General features: G+C 38.6%; 1 long non-coding RNA gene across 1 annotated transcript in view; it reads left to right on the top strand.

Moving 5' to 3' along the window:
* LOC148225512 (uncharacterized) overlaps nucleotides 1-11,583 on the top strand; it is a 113,131-nt gene extending 101,548 nt beyond the window's left edge. The window contains exon 3 of the long non-coding RNA XR_015807805.1: nucleotides 10,358-11,583. This is a non-coding gene — a long non-coding RNA (uncharacterized LOC148225512). The remainder of the gene's footprint in view (nucleotides 1-10,357) is intronic.
* The last annotated feature ends 911 nt before the right edge of the window (nucleotides 11,584-12,494 follow it).

Below are 12,494 nucleotides of genomic sequence, written 5' to 3'. Positions count from 1 at the left end.
GGACTTTGGGTCATTACTTGCCTTGGATGTTAATAATTACTGTTGTCATACAATATTTTGTTACAATATAACCACAAATAAAATACAGAGGGAAAACCTCATTTGCACATACCTGTAACACTAAAGTAGTACTAATATAGCAAAAACTACAAGTAGACAGAACTGCTGAAATAGCAGAACACCTTGAAAAAATGAAGCAGAACCTTTTCTAATTCTTTAAAAACCAGTAGTTCTTTGACTTTTGTTGCCAATCCCTTACTTCTTGGTGCCATGAAGTAGAAGCAAAACGATAAATCATAATAAAAAATTGTTTTCTAATTCTGGGAACAAAAATCCCTACTTAACAACATTTAATACTTTCTTTTTTATTTGCAAAACAAGAAAAAATCTGAAAAATTAAGGAATTCCTTATCATTAACCTTTGATTTATTTATGGTATTGTTATCACAAAGAAAAGGGAAAGGAATAATATAGATAATACCAAATGCGAGAACTCAAAGTAGTTTAACAAAAAACTGAAGAAAAAATGTCCTTCTCTGAAGTACCACTCTCATGTTTTAAAGAATTTTCCAGTGAACTTGGAAATACGCAAGATGCTGGAGTTGAGACTTTTAAAGGCATATCAGATAATACACAGGTCTATACAGTCTCCATGTGGTTTAAATCAGACTGCAAGCTTGCAGTTGAACCTAAGAACATTTTTCAAGTCACCCATCATAGGTTTTACAGTGCTTCATCACCAGCTTGGCAGAGCATTTATTTTACTACTTTGGGAGCCTTCAGCAGACAAGAGATAACAGCAGCACTGAAGTCCTGCCAGGTGTTTCTAAGACTGTGTATGGCAGTGGCAACTTGTTCCTAGCAAAACTTGAATTGCTGAAATGTCCACCTGAGAAGAAATGCCTTTTACTCCTGGTGTGCATATCTAAGTCAGTTCAAGACATTTCCATCTGATTTCTTTTCCAGCATTATGTTTATTCCCAATTACAGTAGGACCTTCAGCATGCTATTGCAAGGGACTATGTACTAGAGTGTGTATTCTGCATTTCTTAATAATTTATATCTGACTCCCAGACCACCTTAGTGAAAAATTGAGGAGGGAATTTAGAACTTGACTTGTAAGGGCTTACTTTTATGAGATTCATGGGTCTCTGTTGTGTAGAAACCATTTCAGGTTTTCTTGCTGACTTTATTAGGAAATACCTGAGCATCTTTCAACAATGCTGCTGCTGGCACTGATGTATCTTTGGCCAGTTTATCCTGTATTTGAAGTGCTTTAAAAAGTCTTCACTATGTCACATGCCAAGATAACAAGAGTGAGGCCTTATCCTTGTGTCAACAATCTGGGACATCAATGTAGAGAGCAGAGAGAAGTTTTAGAGATGTTGGCAAGATGTACTGCAACATTTTGCACTGGTTAAAGCTCCTAAAGGCACATGGCTTCATGCCAAGCAGTATTAGAGAATCACGAAATATGCTGAGTTGTAAGAGATGCACAAGGATCAAGTCCAAGCCCTGGCCTGGCGCAGGACCACCCCCAAGAATCACACCATGACTGAGACTGTTGTCCAAACACTTCTTGAACTCTGTCAGACTTGGTGTTGTGACCACTTCCCTGGGGAGCCTCTTCAGTGCCCAATAACTCTTGGGGTGAAGAACTTACCTTTTTTCCAATATCCAACCTAAACCTCCCCTGGCACAACTTCAGACCATTCCCTTGGGTCCTGTCACTGGTCACCACAGAGAGGAAATCAGTGTTTTTCCCTTGTCCTCACAAGGAAGTTGTAAAATGCAATGAAGTCTCCCCTCAGTCTCCTTCTTCAGACTGCATAAACCCACTGGCCTCAGCTGCTCCTCCTCACGTGGCTTCCCCTCAAGGCCTTTCACCATCTTTATTGACTTTGGATGCTCTCTAACTGCTGTTTATATCTTTCCTATATTGCAGTGCCCAGAACTGTTCCCAGCACTGGAGGTGAGGCTGCCCCAGCTCAGAGCAGAGCAGGACAATCCCCTCCCTTGCCCAGCTGGTGATGCTGTGCCTGATGCACCCAGGACAGGGTTGGCCCTCCTGGCTGCCAGGGCTCTGCTGACTCAGATTCAACATTTACCAGTGTCCAGTCAGTGGAGACCTTTCTGGATTCTCAAAATTGCTCAGAAATCATCAAAAGTTGTTTTGCTATGACATCAGCCAGATCTTTGAGGATTTTTGGATGAATCCCATCAGGCCCCATAGATTTGCAGGGATCCAACTGGAGCAGCAGAGCCTGCACAGTTTCAGGGTTGACTTGGAGTTGACCATTCTTGCAGTCATGGTCTTCCAGCTCAGGACACTGAGACTCCTTTTGTCCCTCATTCTGTTGAAGACAAAGGCAAAGAATGAGTTAAACATCTCTGCCTTGTCTCTGTCCCTGTTTTTGAGGTGACCATCCTCAATTTGTAATGGGCCAATGTTATTCTTACACTGTCTATTGCCATTAATATATATGAAAATATCTCTTTTTCTTGTCACCCACATTTCTGGTGCCCTTCAAGTCCAGTTGAGCTTTGGCTGAATGAATTTTCTCAGTACAGTGGCAAGTAACATCTCTGTATTCTTCCCATGTCACCTGACCTTGCTTTTACTGGGCATACACTGTTCTTTCTTGCCCTATTTCCAAGAGACCATTCCTGTTCTGACAAGCTGGCCTTCTGCCTCACCTGCTTGATTTCCCAGTTTGGGAATTGCCTGCTCCTGTGCCCTTAGGAGGTGACATTTAAAAAGTGATCAGCATTGATGGGCTCCAGCATCTGCAGAAACACTTTATCAAGGGGACCTTTCTAATTTTTTGAGCAGTCTGAAGTCTGCTTTCCTCATATCCAGAGCTGAGGTTTTGCAGGCAGTTTTCCTTCTGTCAACAGGGATTTTAAACTCCATCTCTTCAGGGTTGCTGTGGCCAAGATAGCTACCAGTCCCCACTTTGCTCATGTGATCCACTCTGTTGAGAAGCAGGAGATCAAGGAAGGAATCTTTCCATGTCAGCTCCTTTATGACCTGTTCTATAAATTTTTCATCCAGGATTTTTAGGAATCTTCTGGCCCAGGTTTTGCCAGCTACGTGATGTTCCCAGTTAATTTCTGGTTGAAATCCCCCACAAGGACAAGGGCAGTTGACTTGAAAGTGTCCTTTAGTTCCTCAAAGAACTGGCATCATTGTCCTGGGTAGAAGGTCTAGAGTAGACTTCCAGAATGACATCCACATTATTTGTTTACCACTTGATTCTTATCCAGAGGCTCTCAACTGTACCATTTTCAGCTGTGAACTCCATTCATTCTAACTCTTTTATTATATGCAATCATGCCCCTGCTTCTGCTTTGCCTATCCCCCCTGAAGAGCCTGTAACCACGGAACAGGGCACTCCAGATTTCCAGACTGAAACTGTAGCATCCTTGAAAATAGCCTATTAGTGTCTTGTTCATTTGCTTGTATACTACTTAGCCTGCTCACTTCTTCCTGTAGCTCCTTCTCGTAGCAACACAACCCTTCAGCCACAGCACACCTGCAAGCTGACCCAGCCTTGCAAAGAGGCATCAGGCACTCCTGGGACCCTGTCACCTGCAGAGATACATCTACCAGCAGCAGGTCCGCAGGTCTGGAGGCCTCTGACTTGGAGGCTTCAATGACTTCCTCAGCTTCAGGGGACTGAGCTTGACTGCGTGTCAACACCATAACTAAGGAAGCTCAAACTAGTACATTAATAAGACTGGGGCTAAAAAGATCTCTTTGCTCTTTCTTACAAGCTACAGAGTTTGTTTGTTGCTTCTATTGGTGCCTCCTGGATGGGCAAAAGAGGAGCCCTTCTTTTACACACTGCTGGGTGAACTGCTGTGCAAACTGGGGTGCCACACCCTCCTGACATGCCACACCCTCCTGACATGCCACACCCTGCTGACATGCCACTCTCTGGGGCACTTGAGGTGCCTGGAGACATTTAAACCTCCTTCATTTGCTCCCAGCACCGCCTGCTTGGCTCCAGGGGCTTCTGCATCATCATGAGTCTTGGGGCTGCTGCACAGGTTCCTGAACAGATGCCTGAGATCATGTTTTTTTTTTTTTTCAATGGCATGAAGCCTCTAAGGCCTTCTTGCAGAAAGAGTAGACATGCTTAATAATACATGCTGCTATTGAGATTTAAATATTAATGTTTCTATACATGCATATTTTCAGACTGTTTTGTATAAAAATGTTGTCCTTTATTAAGTCACTGAGCTTTTGTGGGAAGTATGTACTCCTATGGTACTTTGAAGTAAAAGAGAAAAACCATGGTAAATGTTTTTTTTATGAGATAAATATATGTAAGAAAATTTTAAAATATTTTACAATATGTTTAACTTGTTAGACAACCTGATTTTCCCCAAATTATTATTTTTTACAACAAAAGAGTGTTGTTAAGTTTGGTTGTTATGCTCAACATAGCTTCAGAGATGGAATCTCAGATTCTCTACAAAACTAAATGTTGTAAAGTGCTTTGACTAATGTAATTGTTAGATGTTCCCTGACTAGCTAATGACTACATACTTGTATTGATATTATGGGATGGTCCCTTCGGGGAAAGCTTCATATTGTTTCCTGTCAGCGTGAGTCAGTTTGCCTGCTGAAATGAAGTGCTACAGGCAATTCAGAGTGTTCAAGAATAAAGTCTGATTAGTTGATACTGAGGTGTACATGGCAAATAAAACACTAAGTATGAGCTAATAATCAAAATGGTTCCCTAAAAAGAAGCATTAAGACACCACATAGTAATTTTTCATAAATAACAGTTAAGTGGGTGATTTTTTTCTCGTTTCCATGTGGGATCTTAAAATACACATAGATGAAATTTTCTTTGCTTTCTAGTTGCAAAGGTCTAGTTGTAAGAGAAGAAAATATCATGGAGAATGAAGAAGAAATTTCCTGGTTCATTCTAGTTTGAAATTTTGCAGAAATAAAATTTCTCCTCATATATTTTTCATATTCCCAACAATTTCTTTGAGCTGCAGCTTGAGAAAGTGACACTTCTAAAGTTGAAGGTCTTACTGAACTCCAACAGATGTAGAAATCAATCTGAAGCATTATGATAGATTTCACTGACTTGGTCTCTGATCAAAGTCCTATATACGCCCAGGGTCTAAACTGGGTACTTATAATAGTGTATGAAAAAATATTCATAGGATACTGTCCCAGTTTAAAAGACAGATGTCTGCCAAGGAAGGTGGGAACCTTCCTGGAATGCAAAAAATTGCCTCCTCCCTCCAAATTATTATGACTTTGAAATTACAAGGCTTTCAGGCAGATATGGGATATGAATATATATAAAACAAGACATACAGACAACAACAAAGGCAACAACAAAAACAAAACAAAACAGCAAAAAAATTATAACATTTTCTCGCCCTTGAAGCAATTTCCCTTTGGTGTCGTATGACCACAACGGGCAGAGGTGCTGGTGGCTGGTGTGGAGGCAGAGCGGGTGCAGTGACTCCTCCGGGGATGCAGGGATGCTGTTGGCTCAGGGTGGCTGAAGTGAGCACTGACAGCCTCAGGAGGGAGGATGCAGGAGTCACCTGGCTCTCGGGTGTCTGGTGCGGTGTCCTGGCGATGGCAGCAGCAGCCAAGGTTCTAGTCAGCAGCTGGGAGGTCCCTCTGGAGAGAGACAGGAGCTGGGGGTCCCATTTTCCCCTGAAGCACCCATGAATATGGAGAGGGTCTCTCCCGGCGGGGGCGGGCGCTGAAAAAGTCCCAATCCACCAGCTGCTCCCAAAGGTAAGGAAGGCTCCTCTGTCACAGCAAGTCCCCTGGGCAGGAAAAATCCAGCACCAAACACCACAATCGTCTCCCCTCCAAGCTGAGCCAAGGCTGCCCTACCCTCAGCTAAGAATCTGCCAGAACCAACCTGCCTCTCCCCTCTCCCAGAACCATTCCAATGGCATGCCAAGGCACTCGGCCATGTCTTCTGCTAACTCAATTACCTCCTATTCCTCCTTCCTGGTTGTCGCCCTCTTCTCCCAGCATCTTTTGCAGATGACAGATGGGAAGAAATTCCCCTGAAAAATCCAATTCAGAATACATACCCTGCTTTACTGATGTCTACTAGGGGAATTAAATCCTGCAAGTGAAAAGATGGTGACTGCTTGCTACTGCTTTCCCTACATAACTTTCCAGTCAAATATCAGAGAGTTACCAAAAGCTTATCCAGTCCATGTCTCAGGTCCAAGCTCTGCAGCAGTATTGCAAATATCCCTTGAGAATACAGCATATCACCTTTTAGCCTAACAACCACCCACAAACACTCAAAGAGGAAGAAAAAGCTCAGAGGTACAAAACAGTGACAGTTATCCTGCTAGTCTCAAGGCAGCAAAACAAGACAAATCCATTATTTATTTTTTCTATGAGGTAGCCAGATGCATTCAGGATGCAAACATACATAACAACCATAGTGGAATCCTATGGTGGATTAATACCCTATCACACATACTAGAAAAAGTTTCATTGTATAAAGACCAACAGAGTAAAGCAAGAATGTTTAAGGTGCTTTAATGAACAAAAAAGTGGCTTTAGATGTGATAAGTCCTGTAATGTCATTGTTCATAATTTCTGTGCTTTTTGAGTCGTTTAATCTATTGAGATGCATATTAAGGTATCTTAAATTTTTTAACTACTGGTGCAATTGCCACAAGGTTATTTTTCGGTCATGCTCACCTCCTCCAAGAGAGGGCACGAACACACTCCAACAAAACACCTGCCCCCAGGACCTCAGCTGAGGGGAAGGACAACCAAAACCTTCAAGAGAGGGAGAGGAAACAACATGCAATAAAACACGTTGTTGAGGCTCAGGCCAGTGTGCACTCATTGAAAAAATACCTTTTTCTACTACAGGCACAGGAAAAGAGGTCTGACGTTTAGAGAATGGTTGGAATAGTTGGAAGAGGTAGTACAGGATATGTTAAACTTATAGTGAAGGAATAAACTGCCATTAAAGGCTGCATTTCACTTAGAACTTTGCCAAACTAAATCTGCAGGATAATTTTTAAAATTGAAATATCAGTTTTGCATTCAAATTCTATTAAACATTCAGCACAATCTATTTGATTAATGTTCAGAATAAAATTGGCAAAAAACATGTTAGATTCATACATTAAAAGCTGCAATTTTTCCACTAAGGATGTCTGTATATGTGTAGTACCTGTATTTCTGAGAAAATAATTTAAATTTAGCATAGGAGGATTTGTTGTCCATAATATGTCTTTTCTGAAGGCATGTAAAGCTCACTTAACACATGGTCAGCAGAACTTGTTAGACTTCGTCTGCAAAATTCTCTGGAAATATGGTTTGTAATGGTCAGACTCTACCTTGCATTTGCAAGATGGAATAAATGTCCTAGCAACTTGTTCTGCATTGCTGCAGGCTTCTACATCACTGAGACTCAGAAGAGTAAATGCAACATCTCTGCTATATCTACCTTGCCAGATTTCCAGAGATTTGAAAAAGAAAAGATTCTCACTAAGAAATGGAAAGAGAAAAAACAAAAAGAAACCACCGTTTGTTGAAGAATAAGGAAAAAAAGGAAATGAGGTAAAGGAATTTTAGGATGAGAATTAACATAACACAAGGCAAGATTGGAAAAACACAAGATTGGAACAGCCAAGAGAGGAAAAGAGTCCTGGAAAGAGAAAACCATGGAGAACTGGCACTAATGTTTGGGATAACAAGCTGATGTCCTTGCTGAAGCCAGGAACCTGCTATGTAACTGAACCTTAAATGAGCACTGGCTGGTGGGAAGATGGTCAAGACCAGAAAGTGTACAGGCTGGAAAGAAGCAAGGAGCTACTGAGTCAGCTCTGAGCTGAAAAATGAAAGCATGAAATTGCTCATTGAACCACAAACTGCAATCCCCACATTGTGAAACATGGCAAAGTAATACCAGTTCTCTGCAAGAATTGCTTTATGAAGTAGAGGCTGATAATATACTACTGCTCGTGGTTATGTACTTTAGGTCAAATGGCAGTCAACAGTGCTCATGTCATCTGAAAGACATCTGTGCTGATGATGTGCATGCTAACATACATAAATTTCTGTTTGGAAATGTATCAGGAAATTACATTTCTTTACCAAAAATTATGAAGAGGGAAGTGTTGAACGAGAGTTTGTAGGTGTTTGCAGACAATATAGACTGCAGAAGAAGAAACATGTTTCATGCTTCTGTAGCCTTCCCATTGCTGACAATGGAATCTAATTATCCAAGAGCAACATTTAGTTTCCTTCACCAAGACTATTAACCTCCTCGCATAGATCTGCTGGGTTCCTAAGTACTTGCTTGCAATGTAATCTTGATTCATCCCTAAAGATGGTCAATCCTGGTCTCTCAATGAGGCAAAGAAAATATGTGATTGTGAGACTAATTAAGGTCTTTAACTTTGGTATTGGATAGCTGTTGGTTCTGTGATTTTCTTAATGCTGGAGTTTTGTTATTATTACCTTAGAGGGTTCTTTTAGGAAAGAAAGTGTGTTGCTTGGTGATAGATATTTTTATAACAAACTGCCTAACTTTGGGTTAACCGAGCCTTTTTTAAAATTAAAATGCAGATTGATTTTATGAAGACAGAAACACTGATCTCTGGAATTCCTTAGTGTGTCATTTTTGGCCTACTAAATTAAAAGGAAGAAACTATAATGCCATGGTTTTTATTTTTCCAAAGACTCACGATCTTTTCACAAATAGACTGGGTGTCAATCCATATGCATATGTCTCAAGAGTTACCTATAAATTATTTTCTTGCATTATTAATACATCTGTTTTATTATACAATGACTGCTACAACTGGTTCCACCTACATCTGTAGAAATACATGAAAGATTTTAGTAATGCAGATTTTTGCTGTCTCCTTTAGCAACCTATATTTAATGCTTTAAGGATTAGTAGCATGATATGACAAGTGCTTTCCACTGCTTCTTTGTTAAAGTATGCCTGCTTCTAGGTCCATAGCTTTCAGATGCAACTCCCCTTCCCACCTTCTTGTCAAACCAAAGAGGGATAGTCACTGGGTAGCATAATTTTCTCTCTTTTCCTGTTTCTCATGCATATATTTTTTTTGAACTCTGTCCAGGTTCAATCAGGTCCAGTAAGCAGCAAGAAATTTGAACAAGTAAATATTAGGGGTGTATCATTTTATTAGCAATTTTTAATCAGTAATTTTATCTCATCAAATGCTGCATTGTTGGTAGTTTGTCCCTGAAATTAAATGGTTTTCACCAGGAAAATAATTCAGTGGAATGCAGTTACACACTAACTTTGTTCAAAAGAATAAGAATAAGGAAAAGATGGGAGCATAAAATTCTCCTGTTTTCTTCATATGCTTAACGTGCAAAGATATCTATCTCCTGCCAGAACTTTTTGAAAAAACACAAAGAATCAAATTAGGCCCTTCCAGTCATCGACTTCTGTGGATTTTGGACCAAACCCTCTATGCACAGCTAGCAAAGTAAATGTTCTGGTCCTTCACATAAACAAATATGAAGAAATGGTCATTATATTTATTTTTTTGTGCTATCTTCGACTACAAAGTTATATTCAAAATGCAGATTCCATTGAAATGATCATTGATTTTGGTTGGCTTTGCATAATCCATGATGTTAGTTTAGTAGAGCAGTAAGAGAAACTCATACTTTTATAATCACAGAAAAAATTTCCCTCAAACTAACTTGATTGTCAAAAAAGGGTAGAGCAGATAGAGTCAAGAGGTGTGAAGCCTCTATAGCAAGGGTCTCACTTCAGGTTTATATATGCTTCAGGACTAGATTAATACACACTAGTTTTAAGCATAAAAGTGATAGTGTGTGTTCAGTATGACTTTTGTGGTGTAAGAGTTAGACAAATTATTCTTCACCAAATTTTAGAATGAAGTCAGGTGTATTCAGCCAATGATTAACTAATAACTCAGTCAAGTTTTTTGTTTATTTTTGTGGGGGTTTTTGTTTCTTTTTTAAATTTTTGGTTTAGTTAATGGATCTTGGGCTTGTGGGTAAGAAATAACAGAATCCATTGTGCTGATGTTGCTTTATGCTTCTCTCCCAAATAGATATTCTTAAAGAGCAATTTCTGATACATAATTATAGAAATGCCAAGGAGCTCAGCTATAAACACCACTCCACCCAAATATCTGTTCTTAATTTTATTGTATGCAATACAAAGTTCTGTGGAACTTATAATAAAACCTAATTAAAGATACTTTATACTTCTTTCCAGTTGGGCAGATTGAAGCTACAGCTTAATTCTCTTGCACCCTGTAAATGCACATTATTTTTTTAACTTTGGCATTTCCTCTCGGGATATTTTCTCAGCAGAAAGGAAGAGAAGAGAAGAGAAGAGAAGAGAAGAGAAGAGAAGAGAAGAGAAGAGAAGAGAAGAGAAGAGAAGAGAACTAGTAGAAAAAATTTATTGAAAAATACAAGCTTAAGAGCAATAGACTTAGAAGCACTTTTTATATCATCTGGTGCATTTGTGAATGACTAGGTTTATCAGAGAACTGTTCAACAGTATGGGACTATGTCATTCAAAGGGATACAAGGTTTTTTTATCAAGGCTGTGAATTATATGAAATCTCTCTTTTAAAATCTGCAGCTCATACTGCTATATCAACTACAGTTGTAGCAGAAGTTAAAGTAACTATAAACAGTAATGTTTTCGACTAATAATATCTTGAATAGTTTTTCTTTTTTTTTTTTTTTATCTTGTAATAGGTAAGTTCAGATCACCCCATAACCAGAGTGTAATGAAATTGTCAACATTTTCTTCATTTCTTCTTTTCCTGACAAATGGTGTGAACATATCACCTTTTTCTCTTAATGGAAAACCTAACTGGAATACATCAAAATGCTATTAGGTTTTTCATTTTCTACCACAATTTAATGCTGGGGAATGCATGCAACCTTCATCTGCACACGACTGTAAAATATTCCCTGTCCCTGATAAAATGACTGCAATGGAAAATCAAGCAGAATTGTTCTCTGTTTTGTATTGCTATTCCTTTGTTACAGTCTCTCCCTGACTGTGTGTAGGAGGATTATCAGGGCTGCACAAATACACATGGGTTATATTTCTAAAATGTGCTAAAAAATGAATTAAATAAAATGTTAATGTGTAAGCATGTTTAATTAAAGGTCCTTCATCTTTGGCATTATCTTGCTTCATATTACATTTCTTGAAAAATAAAAATATTGAAGCAAACAATGCATTTGTCATGTTTCAGGAGATGTTGATTTTAATATTATGTAGAAAATAGAGAAAAAGATCAAATACCCTCATCCCGAGGGAAATATCTGTAACCTATTCGTTGTTTAATTCATTTTGTCATGAGCTAAACCAATAGTGAGGTATAAAATAAATCTAGGCTTGCATACATAATATAAGTCAACACAGATCCTAAAAATGAAATCCTTCATCTATAATATTACATCTTACAAGATCAAATCATGTTCCTTTTTGAGGGAATTTCTTTAAATGGAAGCAGAATTGGGTCCTTGCAACAGATTCCTCAAAGAGAAAACCCATGCCACAGTGCATTAAAAAATCTCTACTGTAACCTAAGTGCAAAATGCACCATTATTATAGCAAATTTCTTTCACAATATAATGTACTAAATATGAAATCTTTCTAATAACAGAAGTTAAGGAATCAAATAGGAAATAATGTAAAACATTTTTTTCATATAGAAAATTTTATCCAAAGGATTTTACAAAGAATGAAGAAATAAAATGAGAAATATTTTCACTTTTACTTTCTTAAACAATACATTATGTGCAGAAGAAATCAAAGTTCTAGAATAGTTGTTTCAATGTAAAATTATGTAAATTATCAGAATTAATTGTTGGTTAATCCCAAAATTTCTGAAATTAAAATCAAAGCAGAAAAATGAAAAAAATGTTGGTTTTTTGTTTTGTTTTTTTTTTTTTTTCTCCAAGCATCCTACTTATGTTCTTATGCATTTTGAAAAATAAATCTTTCAGGAAGAGAATATAAATTTTTGAATAATTGTAACCCAATTATAAATAATACTAATACTAATAATAATAAATGCCATTTTGGTTTAAGGTTGTGTTGATTTAAGGGGTGACTTCACAGCAGTGATCCCCACTGTCAGTTAGCAGCACCTAGATCTGGCCTACTGAGGCTGCAGAGGCAGCTGTAGACAGGTGTCCTGCCCTTCTCCATGCTCATCAGCGGGCTGTGGCTATTGTCTCAGCCAGAGACATTGTCAGCCCCTAGGAAAACCAGAGATCAAATGTAGAGGTCATTAGCTAGCACCTTTTGGTCTTGCTATAATAACATCCCGATTGCATACACGGCAATTTACATAGCATTACCCATTATGCTTTGTGCTGCAATTTTGCTTTTGGAGGTCATTCTAACTTGATTAACTCTCTCTTAAGAGTGCCTTTCCAAAGCATCAAAGCCCTGCATTTACACATTTTGCTCTATTCC

Source organism: Sturnus vulgaris, chromosome 1, assembly GCF_052056855.1.
Source record: "Sturnus vulgaris isolate bStuVul1 chromosome 1, bStuVul1.hap1, whole genome shotgun sequence".
Classification (NCBI taxonomy): Eukaryota; Metazoa; Chordata; class Aves; order Passeriformes; family Sturnidae; genus Sturnus; species Sturnus vulgaris.
The sequence above is the reverse complement of the archived record's forward strand: the minus strand, read 5'-3'. Positions and strand labels throughout refer to the sequence as shown.